Source organism: Manis pentadactyla, chromosome 15 (genome assembly GCF_030020395.1).
Source record: "Manis pentadactyla isolate mManPen7 chromosome 15, mManPen7.hap1, whole genome shotgun sequence".
Lineage (NCBI taxonomy): Eukaryota > Metazoa > Chordata > Mammalia > Pholidota > Manidae > Manis > Manis pentadactyla.
The window spans coordinates 58375030-58393369 of record NC_080033.1 but is presented as its reverse complement, the minus strand read 5'-3'; the positions used below and the strand labels follow the sequence as shown (position 1 = coordinate 58393369).

The window sequence follows — 18340 nt, the reverse complement described above, 5'->3', positions numbered from 1 at the left end:
GAACGCATTTGCAGGATGTCAAAAAGAGTTGGCTTTATTCCCAGCCCATAAAGGAAGAGCCGAAGAAATGCTGGACCTCTTAGTGTATTTCTTCCAGGGTGCTGGGAAACAAAGGGTACCAGAGGCCATCGGCAGCCCCAAGAGAAAAGGTTATGGGGATGCGACCTGGCATGAGAGAGGCTACTCAACAGGTTAAGCGCTGTGGAGCCTTATTTTCTACTGCATTTAATTCCCACTATAAGTGTGAGGTGTGTATCATGCCCACTTTACAGATGACAGAAGTAAGGCTCAGAGAGGTTAAATGACTGGTCTACACTCACACAGGCCCAAGCGGAGCTGCGGGCCCGAGGCCTGCAATTCCAGGGGAGAGACACAGGCTAAGACGCAGCAGGGCGCAGAAGCCAGTTCCTGAAGCACCAGCTCCTGTGATTCATCTCTGCTTCCCCCACAAAACTGGGTATGAACACAAGAACCCCCATTTCAAGGGCTGATTCATCACCAGCCCTCTGATCCTAAACTGGACCCTACCCTGTTTTATTTTGTAACTATGTCATTCCTGCAACCAATGAGGAAGACCGCAACCCCCCTCCAATCAGACACTTGGGAGTTTGCACCAGGACTTCCTCTATCAGTCGACTTCCCCACACTCTGGACACTTGTTACAGCTTTCCCAGCAAGGACAAAATAAACTGACTGTCCCTTCCCACAAGGTGTCAAAGTGCTTTGTTCTCCCTAAAGACACCTCTACCTCTGGATTCTATACCTGTTGGAAGAAAAACCAGCCTCAACATCCTCTTTGGAGAACGAGGGGGGCCCCTACCATGTTCACTTCTGCCCTTCTTTCCCTGGAACTACATTTTAAAAGCAAACCAGGCAGGCCCAGTAGCACATGTTCATCTAGTCAGTCTTTCTTAATGCCTACCCTTCAGCCATAATTGTGTATTGAATAAAAAAGTGACACCATTTGAGAACGTGGCAGAAGAGAAGTGGCATTTAAAACCAATTGCTTCAGCAGGTTGACATCAACCTCCTCATACAGACACTGAATCCACCCTGGATCTCTTCTTAAAGTGTCCAAAAGTTGACTTGATGCTTTAGCATGATGCAGATGTCCCATGGAGAAATACCTAGCTGTTAGAAAGAAAGCAAAAACCACTCCCCCACAAGCCAGATGTACATTAAGAACCAAGGTCCTGAGCCAAACAGCATTTTACAAAGCAGAGCCTGAAATGGTGGAAGAGGTTTGCATTGTTTCTTGAGCAGTTCAGAAAAATTTGTTAAAAGAAAAAAAGAAAGAAAACCTACTGAGAAGGAGAAAAAAGGCACATGTGTTCCTCAGCATATTCACACTGCACAAAGATGTCAGCACGAGGAATGCTGTCCAAAATAGGCCACTCAGAGACCCTAAGTGTGGGAAGCAAGTAAGTTCATGTCTACACATATGTACTTTTCATAGACTTACAGGAGTTAAAACTCTTTTGAAAAGAGCTTTGTATACACTGAAGGGAGTTTTCCACATTTGAACAGGCACTTATATGACTTTTGGGGATGGGGGGCTTGCAGGGCTGAAATCAAATATCGAATTAAGTCCCTTGGTCTTTTCTTCACTTGGCTAATCTGACTCCATCCTCTCTTCACGAAGGAGATTTAAGAGATGAGACACACAGCTGCCTGCGAACTGGAATTTTTAATACTAAAATACAGAGCCTACAACTGAGGTGTCGCACAAGCAACAGTTCTCATTCAGATTCCAGCTCAACCAATAGACTCAGAAGAATTTTCCTCCAGTCCATAGGGCACCACCAAGTAACCATCAAAGGACCTGGTTTTTTGCTTTGCCCAAGCCCAAAGGCCCCCAAGCTAAGCAGCTCTCCTTGCCTGAGGAGGTCTCAAAGTCCCCACCCAACCACCCCCAAGTGTTTAGCTAACACTGCCACACACACACACACACACACACACACACACACACACACACACACACACACACACACACACACAGTAGGAGGTCTGAGCAGTCACCAACTCCTGCCTCCAGAAGCATATAAGGCGTGTAAGTCTCACTCCCAGATCAAAGGTCTGTGGCCAAAATCACTTTCAGGACAGTGCGTGAAATCAGAAGCAGATGAAAATTCCACTGCCTTTTCAGAGAATCCAAAGCAGCCAGTTTTCCCAGGTCAGAGTTTTCCTACAGATGACTGAAAACGTGCCATAAAGTCCGAACTGTTGCCCCAAAAGACCCACTTAAAATTAAAGACAAGATAATCATTTAAGAAGCCTATAAGGCCATTATGTGATTAGCAGGCTAGAAGGGGAGAGGGATCCTGGTGCCTCCCCACCTTCACAGGGAGCAGCCTGCAAGTGGAACCAGTGGCAGTCAGCAGGGCCCAGGGCTGGGGAATGGGGGGGCACGTGTTCTTCCACCCCGCTCCTCCCTTTGTGGAAGCCTTTACACTGACTTCAGGGAAGGAAGAAAATGGAAAAATCTTGGAGGTGGCACAAAATTCAAAGAATGAGCAGCTGAACCACCTAAGACCTCCGCCCACCCTCACCAGGACACAGGAGGCCAGCTAAGTCCTCTCTGGAGGGGTGCATATCAAAACCCTCAGGCATTAATCCCCGTGTTGACAAGACTGCATGGTGACCCGCCCGTGGGAAGGAAGAAGGGCTCACCCAAAAGGCAGATTAAGCCCAGGCACTTTGCTAAGAGGCCCTGTCTGGGGTTAAAACCAACAAAACAGAAGTCTTACTCTGTAATGGAGCCAAATTTGCCACTTAGCAAACTTTCGGTGTCTCTTTTTCCATTTTTTATTCATACCCTTATCCTAGCAAAAGCAAGAAACTCCAGGAATTAAGAGTGAAAGAAGAGTGAAAACATCAAAGGAAAAATCACCTTTAAGAGTTACAAAGAAGGAGACAAGGCACCTCCTTTGGGAAAAGAACCTTCTAGAAACATGCCCGTCACTGCTAGACCACTCACTGCCTTGTCCTTACCTTCCTGTCCCCTTACCCAAAGAATGAAAACCAGAAACAAAATTCGAGCTGTCCCACTGCTTATGCAGCTGTAGGCCAATGCTGCTGTCAGTCTCTGGGTTCCCATCCACACGGGAGCCATTTACCATTACAGGGGCAGGGGGAAAGCCTTCTACCATTTGATTGTCACTCCGCACATGTTCAGAGGGGACAATCTGGCAGCCAACTTCAAGTCATGTAGAAAAGAAATTTGACAGTTGTTGATTTTATAGTTTTTCTCCTTAATCTGGATTTTGAAAGTGGCTTGCCAAGGAGCCAAGATTTTTGCCCGGGTCCCTCCCTCGGGGCAGTTTGACTCAAGCTTAGCTTCTGTGTGTTTGTTTCTCAATTTGAGTAGCATAAGGACTCAGGACACTGTACTTTGGACAGAAAAGGCACCCTTTAAAATGTGACTGAGACTGGCTCCTGCAAAGGCCTTTCCTTGCCTGGATTCTATTAAAACGGGTCTCCCATTTCCCTGACTGCAGTTTCTAACCCCAGCAGGGGATGGTGGTTCTGAGTTGCGTTGTGACTTCTAACCACCACTATTACAACAAAATTCTCATACTAGGGCATGCGGACACCCCTGTGAAGTTCACGCTAATGGAATCTGCCTTCTGTTGTGTTTTTATGGTAACGCCCCCATCCTGGTTAATTACACCAGCCTTGGGAACTAGAGGCAGCCAACAGGCCCTTGTATTAGGGACACAGGCCAGGCTAAGAGCAAGCAACCATTTTAACAACAAATGAAAGCATAAACTACAACACCTACTCTGCCTCTGCAGGTTACAGTGTCAAGGTGCACCATCCATGGGGCTTAAAGTTTCTTCAGGCCAGAATCACAGTCACTACTTCAAGATGAGACTAAACTCTTCGGGTTAAGAAGCAAGCTAGCTGCTCTATGAAATGGGTGTAACAGCAACTCACTTTCTTTCCCTTCTAGTAATTGCAGCCATTTCCTACACTTCTATAAAATGTTGTCACTTAAATATTTACTTTTTAACATGAGACTGTTTCAACTCTGCAATAAAAATAATGTCTTAGGTAAGGGCCTGCTTTGGGCCCTCCAGTATTTCTAGATGCTTGACTAACAGTACAGAAGCAAAATTTTAAAAAATAAATATATTTTTTAAAAGCCCCAATGCCCAGAAGGAACAAAAGCACCCAGTGATAATAAGGACACCCTCCCTGGCACCACTTGGGACCTGAACTGAAGGAACCAAGCTGTATCATCACCAGCCCCAGGTAATACTTTGCTAATAATCTGCAATCACAGATTTATTCCAGTGAACTAACAACCTGTCACCCAAGGTGAGCCAGGCCTGTCCTGGGAGTGTCTAGTGATCATCATTTAAAGTTATAATGATGAAAACTGAAATCTCACTCACTTTAGCTCCTTGCCACTGAGCAGTCCAATTGGCGTAGACTTTACACAACAGTTAAATCCAATCCCAAAGCAGCAAGAAGGCAGGCACTTCACTGTCAGGGTGGGATGAACCAAACAGAGGCCTGCAGACAGTACTGTTTTATTTGGGTCCTTTTCACTCTCCCTGAGTATTCATTTGTGCCACTAACAGACAGAAGGGAAGAAACCAAAATCAAGGTTTCAGGTAGTTGGGGAGGCAGCTCAGATTTTTTTATTTCGGAAGACTTAGCCAGTGTTTCTCAACAGTTCCCTGTCCATCAAAACCGTTTTCAGGAGAACTGGGAAATAGCAGCTCTATCCCGTAGGAAGCATAGCCATTTCAAAAGAGCGTTGGGAAAGGGAGGTGACCTGTGCCATAAAGACAGAAGGTCTCCGAGTCACTTAACTCCTTGTGATTCCAAAAGGACTGTTTCTAAAGTGTAGAAGTGCTTGCTTCTGCATCTGCCCCATGTTGTTAAATAACACTTGTGTAATTAAATAAAAGAGCCAAGTGTGACCCTAGCCCATTCTGAGAGGCACTTACACGCTCTCTGAAAACATGCTGGAAACTAAATGCAGACAATCTCCTTAGTCCTGTAATTTAAGGACGAGAAAGAAGAAAAGTTTCTCTTGGCCTCCACAGCCACACACACCCTGTGGGGTCTCTGGAAAATAGAACGAACACAAATACAGGTGTGCAAGCATCCAGGTATGTACCTCTCTCCATTGACCCCCATTCTTGAAACCCTTACATTACTTAGAACCAGGTACTCCTGACTTTTCTCACACCCCACCTCTGTTCCCTAATTGCTTTTCACGTTTAGGTCGGATAACTAGAAGGACTCAGAATCGCAGGCTGCCAGTGGCTATCCTGCTAACAAGGAACAGTCCCACATTCCAGCCTCAGTCTTGCTCGATCAGGTTACCTCGGAAGGTGGATACGTTCCTCACAAACATGCTCTCTGCCACAGCACTCAGGCTTCCCTCTCCAGCCCAGCCTCCTGCAACTCGTGATTTTTAGGGTTTCCCCTTGAAACCTATCCAGAAACCACAGCCATTAAAAGAACACGAAGGTTTGACACCTCCTGAATTTAGGAATGAGGGGACTCCAGAGGCCAGCTCTACAAACTCGCACCTGCTGCTTGACGGCAAAGAAACAAAGTTCCCCAGCTAGCATGAGCTTTAAATTATACTCTATTTATTTAGTGACTTGTCTCCAAGGATCTCAAAGCATGGGATGAAATGAGATGACATGGAACTTTCTCACTATCTACCTTCAAAGCTTATGTTTGTTTTCTTTGCTTTGCCTTAATACATTCCACCAAGCAGGCCCCAGCCTGAGGGAGAGGCCCTGTCCCTGTGCCCACATGGGGCCCTCTGTCCTCTCTAAGCTTATCCGTCACTGGCTTTTAGAGTCTTTGAGGCCTATTAAATGCCACAAATAGAGGGTAGGGGAAGTGGTGGCTCTCCTGGATTCACCTGCTCGCCGGCTTCATCAAAAATGGTTTATACACCGTGCACCACTGTGCCAGGCAATGCGACTCTTGGAACACACTGTGCCCTGGAGGTGTTTTCCCAACCTTACAACACAGGTATGTCCAAAGCAGAGACAACCATTTTCCAGAAAGTTCTTTTCCTTCTGTAAGCCTACAATGACTGCTTTTTTTCCTTCTTTTCTTTCTGCTACAGACCTAACTTGGGTATTCTGCCTCCTTTAACAGGACAAACAGCTTAGCTTAGCTCTCTCTCCACTGCCCCTCCTCACGGAAATGAATGCTGCTCTGGTTTCTCCAGGGCGCGACAAACTAAAACGAAAGGGTGGGTGGACACGTCCATCTCCAAAGGTGCCTTCCAGTTCCCAACTCTGATTCTCCCTTTAATTACTCCACAGCGAGCGCATTCTTCACATTGTTTCCTACTGACCAGTGACTTCTCTTGGGCTGAAAAGGGTGCATTTTTAGGCAGAGGAACCCAAACTTCTCAGTGACACTAGCCCTACAAATATTCAGAAGGCAAGGGAGAAACCAAAGGCAGAATAAGGAAGGAAGGAGGGAGGGAAGGGAGGAAAAACGGAAGGGGAGGGAAGGAGGAAAGGCTTTTACTCTGTGCCCAGTGGAATTTAGACGTTCTCACCCCAGGTAGGTTCCCACTGAAGTCTAGGAGTTCAAGTGCATCCAGCCTGCCCTTCCCCCACATGCCCCAAGAGGATGGGAAGTTCAGCCAAGACTCGCAGCACCTGCCTGCAGCCGTAGGCCGGCTGCGCGAACCGGGCGGGACGGGGGGAGGGAGGCTCACTCACCTGGCACACAAAGGCTCCGCACGCCTCCGGAGGGAGGAGGCTCTCGCAGGTCCGGGGGCCGCGGCGTGCGCGACAACGGGAAATTCCAGCGGCACCCGAGCCCCGAACTTACCCACCCCAGGCGGCATTCTCCCCCCCTCTCGCCGCCCCCGGGGCTCCGAGGTGGCTCTGGCAAGGCGCAGGGGGGCCGCACACAGGGGACGGGGGCTCATGGTGGTGGCCGGGGCTGGCGGTAGCCCCTCCCCGGGAGGGACGGTCCCCGGCGCCCGGCGGGGATTCACCCACGGGGCGCGGCGCTCGCGTCCCCGGCCCGGCCTGCCCGCCGCGGGCTCGGCCGCCCGCCCGCCGCCCGGAATCGCTTTATGTAAATGAAGCTCAACTCGCAGTTCGCAGCGCGCACCGCCCGGGGAAGGGGGGCGGGCGGGGCGGGGGGCCTTCGGGGATCCACATTACACAGCAACAAAGCGGAAGGTTAATTTGAAACTCACAGCCCCGCCGCCGCTCGGCTCCCCGGGCAAAGCCTGACATCTACAGTCGTGCTGGGCGCAGGCCGGGTGCTCGGCGGTGGCCGCGCCCGCGGGGACACGGGGACACGGGGACACAGGGGCGCGCGAGGCCCCAGCGCTCGGCCGCGCTCCGGGCACGGGCCTCTGCGCAGGCCGGGCCGCGCGCCCCGGGACCGGCCCGGCGGGAACAAAGCCCGGTCCTCCCCAGGCGCTGACCCCTCACTCAGCAAAAGTCAGGGCCGGCGAGAAGAAAGGGACGCGCCCTCGGCCGCAAGAAAAGAGCCTGGGGCCTCCGAACCGGAGCCATCGGTCTCAGGGCCCCATCCACGTCACAGCCAGGCCACTCTAGCATGGGGACATTAGCCAATGTGGACAGGAATTTATTTGAAACACACACCCATCCCATTAACTGCTTTACTGAGCACTTCTGTTTTTCAGCTGCAAAACTTCTTATAAAAACATCCCCTGCTTTCCATTGAGAGTTTAAGGATAGAGTATTTCACGGCGAGAAAGAGGGAAGAAAAAAGTAAGGAAAGAAGTCGCAGTTTGCAATTAAGCTTACAGTCTCTTGTACAAGCCTCGCCTTACAAAGCCACATCGTTTCAGATATGGCATAGATCATGCCCTCCGTAGGGAGATTCCACGGCTGGGTCAAATTTAACGCAGCCACCGTAGTTGGTCAAAGCAACTGCTGGACATTTTTATATCTCCCCAGGTTCACCTTTTCCATTCTGATACGCAAAGGCAACACCATAGAAATCTCACCGGAAGTCCCCTGTCCTCCCTGCCAGAATCCACGCTCAATCCGAATTTACTCCCAATTCTCTCAGTACTGAAAGGCACCTGCTTTTACCCTATCTGAAAGCCACCCACCCAGGCTGGCCCTACACCCTTGAGAGTCCTTTCCGACTGCACAATAATGAACCATGCAAGTGTTAGAAATATAATAAGCTCACGAGGCAGAGAGCGGTAGGTATGGAATCGTATTAGCATTAAGCACACGCTGGTGCAGGAGGAAAGGGGATGCCTGGCTGAAAATTACCATGTTCCCATGTATAAAGCACTTGACACAATATAATTTGGGTTCAAATTAACGTAAATACCTACCTTTTGGGGACAGACAAACCCCCTCTACATTTCAGTCCAGAAAAGAGCCTCAGATTTTTTTTTTTTTTCCCAGCTAGGGCCCTGGGAGAAAAGACTGCCTCTAGGGAATCATGTCCGATTAGGGACAAAGGAGAGCACAAGCCAAATTCTGTCACACATGAGAGAGTGGGGGCAGGAGAGGGGGAGTCGGGGGTGGGGGATGGGGTGGAGAGCCAAAAAGCAGAGCGGAGGATGATTTGGCAAACCGGAGTATGAGCACTGCAGAGCTGTCCCCAGACAGCCTGATTCAGCCCCAAGAACAGGTGGTGTTCTCAAAACACACTTTCACGTTAGCCACATAAGTTGAGACTACCTTAAAGAAAACCAATTAATAATTTAATTGAAGAAGTGACTATGAATAATACATGAAGATGATGATGCGAGCAATAACGCAAGTAACGTGGCACGCACAACGCAGAGATGCCTCTGTAAAAACCCTCAGCAAAATGAAGACTCCAGGCCCTGATGTGTTACCTGGAAGCAACCCACAGCCCCAGCGATAAATGAAAGACAAAAAGAAAAGGTTTATGCTCCCAGAAAATCTAATTTTGCTCCTTTATCTTCACTTCTATTAACAGGGGACAACCTCATAATCTGGTGACATCATGAACCCAGTGGGCTGACAGATAAATACCTTCAATAAGACAAAAGCTAGGAAGTCCAAAGAACCAGTATAGTCATCTGGAAGGATGCAGAGGTGCTGGACAGAAGGCCCTGAGGGGATCTGTCCTGAAACTGCCACTGTCCCAAGCGGCAGACACTGCAGGCTGCCTCCTGCACCGCGGAGGGCTGTCAAGCAGAATTGAGACTGACCCTGGGTCCCTTTCCTTTATCTCAGTCCAGCACCAGCTACTCACACGGTGAGGTCTGGGCAAGCCTGCCTTTGTCACACGCACGGATTTAACAGGTAATCCACAGGCAGGCAACCTATGTCCTCTGTGTCATTACGAATATAAAGGATTATACCAGAGCTGGGGTGCTGTCCCTACCAAAACTTATTTTTATCATCAACAAAAACAATACCTCTTCAGAGGGGATTTGAACCTTATGCACTTACATGTGGAATCAACAGATATACATGTGGCAAATTCTATCCTCCAGCTCTGAAAGGCCCTGGCTCTTCGGAGGGCAGCTGCTAGCCCTTAAACACATGGCCTACCCCACAGTGAGAACCCAGCACTCTCATCCCTCCGTCCTGGACACTGTCGACAAATAAACCCACTCTCAGAAAAGGCAGTCCTTCCCACTTCCAGTTCTCCGTAACTAGTCTCATCTCATCTGGAAAGCGTAATTGGCAACAGCCAAAAGAATAAATATTTAAAAATGAACCAGGGAATGCTAACCTCTCCTTACTCCGCCCCTTACCCACTCTCCAAGCTAGAGGCCAGGCCCCTAGCACTTTGCTGGCTGGTAAATCACAATGATCCCTACCAAACCAAACTGGCTGGGCTCTCTCCCCACATACACACTCACTTCCACTGCTCTAGCCTTTCGCTTCAGCAAAGGTAAATATGATCTCTGAGCTAACATACGGTGAATGTCAGCATTCTGACTTCTAGCTAAACCTGGGCTCTATTTTCACAGCAGAACTGGGTTTTGGCAGATTTGTATATTCTTCCAGATCCTGCTATTTTTACTAAATTATACATACACATTGATTTTAAAATTAGTGTTCAAATAAACCTTCAGGCTTTAACAAAGAAAAAACCAGAAGTGGGCAAACTCAAAGCCCCTGAATAAATAAGGAAACATTTGGAGCTTAAGTGCACTCCATGTCCTGAACTCATCCCCTCATTTCCAGGCAGCTATATTTTGGGGCCTGGTACCCACTGGGTGACTAGCCCTCCTGGGTATGGAGGCAGTGCAGGCTTTCCCCAGAGTAGCCTAGCCCACTCACACCTTCACAAGCAGTGGAGGCTGGTGGGCCAAGGCCCACACATGGATGTTTTGCTTCACATTTCTCTGACACAGACCTCAAGGCCTCCATCTATTGCTATAACACTAATTCCACAGATATTCACCCCCAAAGTGTAGGGTGGAATATTATCCAGTTTACTTACCCACCCTCCCCAGCTCAGAGCCTAAATCTGTCAGTGACACATGTAGGAAACCCCAATGAGTAACCGTTTTTTGAAAGCTATGATTGGGAAGAGCTCTTCCAAATTGATTTTAAGTTACAAAGCCCAAGCTTTAAGAGAGCAAAAATAACTTGCCTTGAAACAGCTTTAAAACATTAGGTAAAGAGCTTGCTCTTTCTTTTTTTAAAAATAAAAACATTAGTTCAGAAAGGGCAGAGAGTGTTTGCCATGCAAGACTTTTATACCCAGGGGGATTTTTACATTTGTGTTTCTAAACCTTGAAATTGAGAATTTTAATGAAAGAGCAGACACATGCTTAAGGACAGTATCCCAATCAGGGTCCATACATTACAGAAGAAAGGCGCTTTGTTTGGGGCCAGGAAATAGGTGCACTCCTGTTCTGTTCATAGGCCATCCCACTGACACATCCCTTTGCACTCAGTCTTGTGCACACCATTCTTGGAAAGAAAAGGGGAGGGGTTATGGCCTCTTTATATAAATGGGTAGTTTTTTAAAAAATTCTCAACACAGCGTCAATTCCATAGTAGGCAACAACAGTTTCCCCTACACATGTGTTAAAACAATCAATGAACTGATATACCAAGGCAAAACCACCAGGAGCACTTTTTTTTTTAAAGAAGAATTTCATTTGTGTTTGCAATTCTTTCCTAGCAAGCAGCCACTTCATAAGGCAGGATACTAAGAGATAAACAAAAGATGACCCTTTTCACACTTCCCCCAAATGAATCTAGAATCCCATTTTCTTATCTTTTCATTTCAGTGCATTTTTGCCTGAAATCTGTTGCTAATCTGACTTAAGAGCTCAGAGCTGAAATTTCACATATCCTCCAAGTCAGCCAGTGTTTTAGAATTTGGTTTTCTATTGAGGCTGATCCAATCGCCAGTGAGGCCTACGGTAAAATGTGCTTCATGCTGTTCCGTTTGTCTCTCTGCAGACAAATAGAAACTGTGAAATTTAAAGAATGGATGAAAAAAAATCTAAAACAAAGAGGTTAAAAAAATAGGACAAATGTTTTTGCTTTTGTGTCTCCCTGCAGCAATTGTCTGGGGGAGTCTGCAGTGACAATCACCATGAGAAGGCCATCTAAAGGCGATGCGCACACAAGGGGACTCCTTGCCTGCTGCCTTTGGTCTGGGAGAAAAAGCACCTTAGCTCCGTTCTCCAGGAACAAAAGGCCAGGGCCACCGAAGGGGGGAGAGGTTACCGGGGCTCTCACATGGAGCCATGTGTCAATGCAGGTTCATTTTTCACCCGTCCTAGTTGGAAAGCAGCTCAGTGAACTTCCTAATGACCGCTTTTCCCTCTCTCCCTATTATTTTTCAACCTAAAAGAACAAAACAATAATATTTTTCTAAACTTAAAACCTATCATCCTATTAGACGTAAGTCTTGGGGGCCTACGCGGTCTGTTTTTCCTCCTCCTTTCCCCCACCCTATTTTTTTGGTGGGGTTGGGAGGAGGGGGTATTCCAATTGTAGATCACATGGAAATAAGAGACACTGGACGTTGCGGTCATTTTTAGTAACACCAGAGCTGCCTTTATGTCTGCGAAAAGGCAGGAACAGAAAATTAAACTCAAAAGAAAGAAAGAAAAAAAAAACACTGAATAGGGATAGAAGCTGGTACTGGGGAGGCTATGGGGCAGCGCCTGGAAACATTTTCTTTTTTCCACAGCATGAAGTCACTAATGCCAGCTTCAGATTTGCGACTGAATCAAAGTCATCATTACAAGGTTGGTGGTGTTTGGGGGTATTTTTTGTTTGTTTTTTGGGGGAAGGGGGGCTTGCATGGAGAAGTGGACAATAAGGATGTATTAAAGACAGATAAGGTGCATGGGGTGGGGGCTGCTTTAGAGAAAGGAAGCTGAGCTGAATCACCGAATGCCATGGAAATACCAGGGCAAGTAGATGACGGAGTGTTTAACCAGATTCAAAGCTGGAAACATCTTCCCCAGTGGGCGAACCCTAGGACAAGGCAGTGACATGCAACCCTCAGCCTTTGAACCCAGACCTGGCAGCCTAGGAACGCACCCCCTCCTCAGGCAGCCACAGGCTCTGGCTGGGAGGCGAGGTGGGGGTAGGGATGAGAGGGCCCTGCGAAGAAGCACAATAAACAACTCAAATATGAACGGAAATGACATCAGCAAAGTGAAGGACCTGTTTATTGCAGATCAAAACAAAACAAACTTGCAAACCTTTCGTATACACAGATAACTCTATAAAAAGCCCTCCTAAAATGTCACCAGGGTCCACACATCAGCATCCCCAGAAAACAGATGACAGTTACCATGGTGGGGTTCGGGGAGGGAGTGGGAGGAGATGGGAAGGGATATAAAACCAGAAGGGGCCAAAACCCCAGCTATTTTTCCCCTCTGCTGATCCTTATATTTATTGGTATTTATAATCTAAAAGCCATGCTCTGTGTTTCACTTAATACAAGGCCAGACAGTGCTGTCTAATGAGGCAACATTACAATCAGCTTGTAATACTGAATTTTTAATGCTGCCAAGGATTCTGTTACATAATAATATGAAAAACAGAAGCTGAAAGTGGGCTCTTGGTGACAGGACACTGGAGGTTCCAGGCAGGCCCACACCGCAAGCCTGCCTTCCCTTCCCTCTGCCCACCCCCACCTCCTGATTTGCAATCAGCCCTCCAAGCCCCATTTAGGTCAGTATAGTAACCAAGAGGATTTCTTAGAAATCTACTTTGTAAATTGCTATTATTATTATGCTCTTTGATCCAAAGTTGTATTTCAAGAGTTTGAATTCTAGCTTACCTGGGGTTAGAGGTCTGAAGTGAACATTTTTTTTTGTTGGTGGGGGGCTAGAGAGACAAGGAATACAGGAGGGGATATAGCTTATTTTAAACAAATCAAACAATTTGAAAAAAAAAATCACAGAGGGATAAAGAACTAAGATCCTGGGATGGTGGGGTGGGAGTCTGCCGACCATATTCACAGCTGCTGCACTCAGTTTACACTAGTGTAATTTAAAAGCATATATATAGCTGCCGTTGCTCCTCTCTGTAATACCCCAAGACTGTAAATCTATAACCACTGCAATGATTTAGTGATTAAAAACATGATAACATATTGTGTAACTGCAAACCACAGAACCCCTGCCAACTCTCCTCTAAGATAAAGGAGGGAAAAAAATACAGAAAATGTGTTGCTTGCAGCGATCTTCCTAAACCCAAAAGATTTTAATAAAAGAACCTATATAGTAGGCGAATCAGAAAAGGGTGAGTGAATTCTGTGTGAAGCCAGCAAAAGGAGGTGGAGGGAGGGGTGGGGGGGGAGGCAGCTTTGTGTGGGATTCTTTTCCTTGTACTAACAAATTACGACCTAAACATGCCTTTTCTTTTCTCTCTTTTTTTAATAGTTTGTTGTAACTGGAATAACTGGTCTTGTGTGCTTTCTTGCATATTCAAAGCAGCTTTGTAATCGGATCTGGGGACCCAACCTTATTTGCCTGAACTCAATAGGGTTTTTTTTTCTCTCCCTCCTCCCTTGTTTTGTTTTGGATTTGGTATTGTGGGTTTTCTGTTCTTGCTGGGAGCAGCCATCTACGCAGGCAGAGGCTCTGGTGCCTTTAAGCTACAGAGCAAACACCTGAGAGGGGGAGGCACAATTTGTAACATGGCAGGAGGAGCCTAAAATATACACAAAAAAAATAAAATCAAAGCAGCTGTAGGGGTTTTGACCTCCGAGCAGCTGACCTGACCCCATTCTGTATATTCTTTTATTTCCCCATTGCAGGATTCCTACACCTTGGGTCAGATTCAAACTCAATGTGACCCTGAGGAGAAGACAGTCACGAAGCCCTAGCAAAATGCTCCATATTTAATTGGAGGGGGGGGTGTATGTGTGTATGCATTCAGACTCCCCCGGGGTAGACACACACACACACACACAGACACACACACGTCAGGACTGCCAGGCCATGGGGCCAGCTCCAGCCTAGCTTTCTTAGGTCACACTACTGGGAACCTGAACTCTCCCTCTGGCCTCCAAAAATCTTCATGTCTACAACTCTACCCATAAATACACGCATGCACAAGCGCTCCTCCAGAGACTTATATGTTTAAAAAGTCCACAGATCTGAATTGCCTCCTCTCTAGACCTGAGCAGGGCAGTTTATTCAGAGAAATCAATAGGAAAGAGCATTTGCAAATATTTATGTAAGCCCTGTGTTTCAGCATTAAGTAATTAAAAACTAAAACTCGGGGAGGGGGAAGGGAAGAGAAGAGACATCAGGACAGGAAGGCTGCAGGCCTAGGGTGGGTTTTCCTACACACACACCTTTTCTCCCCAAACTGCAATCCTTTCAAAACTGACTCCGAGTACACTTTTCATGAAATCCTGTTCGAGCACCATTTGCTAGAGTATTTCAAAATCATCTCCAAATATGGATTCACCTACCTCCAAGCTTTCAAGCCTGACTAGAAGATAAGTGTCTGTATTCTCTCTCTCAATCTCTCTCTCTCTCTCTCTCACACACACACACACAGACACACACACACACACACACACACACACACACACACACACACACACACACACACACATACACACACACAGCAAGCCTTACTTTTGACACTGCTTCAGTCTCTGGTGTATTACTCTCTTGTATTCATCTCTCTAAATTACTTGCACCAGTTAAAGATATCTAACATTATAAGATGAGAAGAGGGTCCTCAAAGTGGTAATTCAATATCCCCAAACCCCCCATACTATCCACTCTCCTCAATCTATAGGATACCTACACTTTGGGGGTTCAGTACCTGAAACCCCCACATGTAAACAGATTTGCCAGAAAAAGTACAGTAAAATGAAGGAATTTTAAAATGAGCCACTAGCAAGCAGACTCCCTCTAAATTCTTCTGGAGGGCTGGGCAGCAAATTCTGCTTGTACGGCTTCTAAATCCACTCTAAGATGCCGAACGAGACATTGGAGCACCCACGCTACAGATATTGTAGAAATTTACAGTAAATGTAGGTACACGATTGCAGCATGCTGCCCTATTGATTATGCAGATTGTGATCAATATTCTCCCCTCTCCCATTTCCCAAGCCTCTTTCCAAAGACCTCCAAATAAGTTGGGCTGTACCTAGCCATTCTCCCAAAGTAGGAAGAAAAAAGTAATCTTTTAAAAAACATAATAAATCCTCAAATGTCCCCACTGAAAGGGCTTGAGTCTTTTTTTAATTCCGAAGTGAATTTATGTTCTGTAATTTGCATTACAGCCAAGCGATCACCGTATGTCATATTCCTCAAAGGTACTTAAAAAAAAACCCCTTTAAAAGTCCCTAGAACTGGAGGCCACAAAAAAGGCAATCAGTCTCCTTCCATCTAGTCCTTAGGTCAAGCTTTAAGAATTGAAACCAATAAAAATTGTCATATTTACCCTGGTTTGAAGCAACAAGGGGGGAAAGTTTAGAGTGGGTGATTTCTGAAAGCACTTCTAATCAAAGAATTTGCAACAGTCAAAGGAATTGCACAACATTTTGCAAAAGTCAAATTCTGAGCAACAGATTTGCAAAATAAAATGTATTTTTAAAGTTTAATAGCTCTACAAGAAGCCTAGGAGTACCTAGTCCACACACAATTTAAATACATTGCATAAAACACACTTAGACCTACTCTTCAAGAGATATGCAAAAAGATCTACACGTAAATGCATAACATAAAATTCAGGAACATGGTTTTTGCATCTAATGGAAAAAAAAAACATGGAAAAGAGTGGAGCAGGACAAGGGGTGAGAGTGGGGAGCGAAAGTAAACAATCCCAGATTCTTGTGAGCAAAGAAAAAAGGAAACAGAAAAGGGAAGAAAGAAAGAAAAACGAAAAGAGAGAAAGAAGAGAAAAAGGAATCTCCGATGTCTCTCAACGCAGCCGTCCAAGGAGAGGCCAGCCAGGCTAGGTCCAGCCGTGCCCGGCGGCGCAGCCCCGAGCCCCCGGGAGCCCCTAGTGTCCAGGGCAGAGCCCCCTCTGGGCGCTCGGGGCGCTGCCACTGGGGCAGGGCGGTGAGCGCGCAGGTGGAGGGTCGGGCGGCCGCCTCGTCCCCTCGCCCCCTCTCGGACCCCGGGGCTCCGGGCCGGCGCCGCGTCCCCCGCAAGCGGAGCCCCAGCGCGGAAGGCGGCGGCGGCGGCAGCGGCGGCGGCCGCGGCTCCTGCTCCGGGAGGGTGCGCGCCCCGCGCGGCGGCTCAGCCCGGGGCCCCGGCGCCTCTCGGGGTGGGGCAAAGTTGGGGGCCGCGGCCGGCGGGGGCGGGGGCGTTCGGCACCGCGGACCCCCCCTCCCGCCCCCGCCGGCCGCCGCCTTTGTCTCGGCGCCCGGACCCCGGCCGCCCTCCCGCCCTCGGCCCGCGCCCCGGCCGGCCCTGCCCCGCGGCGCCTCCGAACTCGCCGCGCGGCCCTCGCCCCGGGCGCCTCCACCCTCGCAGGGGTCGCCGGCGGCGGCGCGGGAGCCGGGGAGGAGGGGGCGGCCCGGGCGCGGCGGCGGGAGGCGGAAGAAGAGAAAGAGAAAGTTTGGCGCAGGGGGAAGGCGAGCGGGACGCGGCGAGCGAGCAGGGCGCGGGCGCGGGGAGCGCGGGCGGCGGCGGCCGGGCGCGGGAGCCGGGAGGGGGCAGGACGAGCCCCATGCAAAGCAGCCCGGGCGCCCCGAGGAGCCCCGCGTCCGGGCGGCGGCGGCGGCGGCGGGAGGAGGAGGAGGAGCAGGCGGCGGCGGCGGCGGCGGCGGGAAAAAAAAAAAAAAAAAGAGGGAAAAGTTGCCACTTACGCGGTTGCTTCTCCGGCGGCGGCGGCTGCAGCGGCGCTGCTGGCGGCGGCGGCGGCGGCGGGAGCTGGCGGCGCTTTTAATCCCGAAAAGAGGCGCTCGGGCCGCGGAGCCCATCAAGGCAGCAGCGGCGGCTGGCGGGGGTCGGCGGCGGCGGAGGACGCGCTGCTGGCGGCGGCGGCGGCGGCGGCGGCGGGGCTGGAGCGCGCTCGGCGGAGCCCGGGGCGGGAGGCGGCCGCAGCCGGGGAGCCGGAGCCGCCGCCGCCGCTGCCGCCGAGCAGCATGGTTGGCGGGGAGTTTACAGCCCCCGGAGCGGGCAGGGGCCACGGAGGAGAAGCGGCGGCGGCGGCGGCAGCGGCTCTAGGCTGTAATTGGGATGCAAAGCAGGCGGTGGCGGCGGCGGCTGCGGCCGGGAGGAGGAGGAGGAGGAGGCGGCGGCGGCGGCGGCGGCTGCAGCGGTCGGAGGGGACGCGCTGGAAGTGGGAGCTGATGAGTGAAAAGAAAAAAAAGTCTTTGGATCTTTATTCTGCTAATTAGTTTCCTGCAAAAAATGGCTGTGATTAATTCAGTGCGCATGTGCTTCATTACCCAGGCACGACGGGAAGGGCTAATTAGCCACCTTCTGGATCAATAAGATTCAGCAAAAAAGAAAAGGGGGAGGTGGAGGGAGGCAGAGGGGAGGAAGGGAGGAAAAAAAAAAAAACCAGGGGAAAGTGATGAGCAGGGCAAGGAGAGCAGGAAGAGAGGATGGGAGAAGAGCCCAGGAAGAGGGAGAGAGGCACCAAAAGTTTATGCATGTATTAAAAACACACACACACGACACACACACACGCACTCACACACACATACACACCAAGAAGTGAAATGCAGAGAGGCAACAATAGGAACCTGGCTAAGATTTTTTTTTTAAGATTCTATTCTTTCCTTTTTAAAAATTTTTTCTCTTTTCTTTCTTTCTTGTTTTTTCTCTTTCCCTTTCTTTTTCTTTCTTTCTTTTTTTTTTTTTTTTGGCAAATGCAGCAATGTTTAAATGAAATAGAAGAGAGCATCTTCAAAAAAGAGAGGAGTAAGGGGGGGCAATCTTGGAGTGGGGCAGCTT

General features: G+C 48.8%; 1 protein-coding gene across 6 annotated transcripts in view; it reads right to left on the bottom strand.

Annotated features, from left to right (window-relative positions):
- ZFHX3 (zinc finger homeobox 3) overlaps positions 1-17380 on the bottom strand; it is a 235847-nt gene extending 218467 nt beyond the window's left edge. For 2 of the 6 annotated variants that reach the window (XM_036897928.2, XM_036897930.2), the window contains exon 1: positions 6714-7720. The gene's annotated coding sequence lies outside the window, so the exon portion shown is untranslated. Of the gene's footprint in view, positions 1-6713; positions 7735-17244 lie in introns of those variants that run through there. The other 4 variants (XR_005027249.2, XM_036897929.2, XM_036897933.2 and 1 more) reach the window with 4 other exon arrangements.
- Positions 17381-18340: the final 960 nt, after the last annotated feature.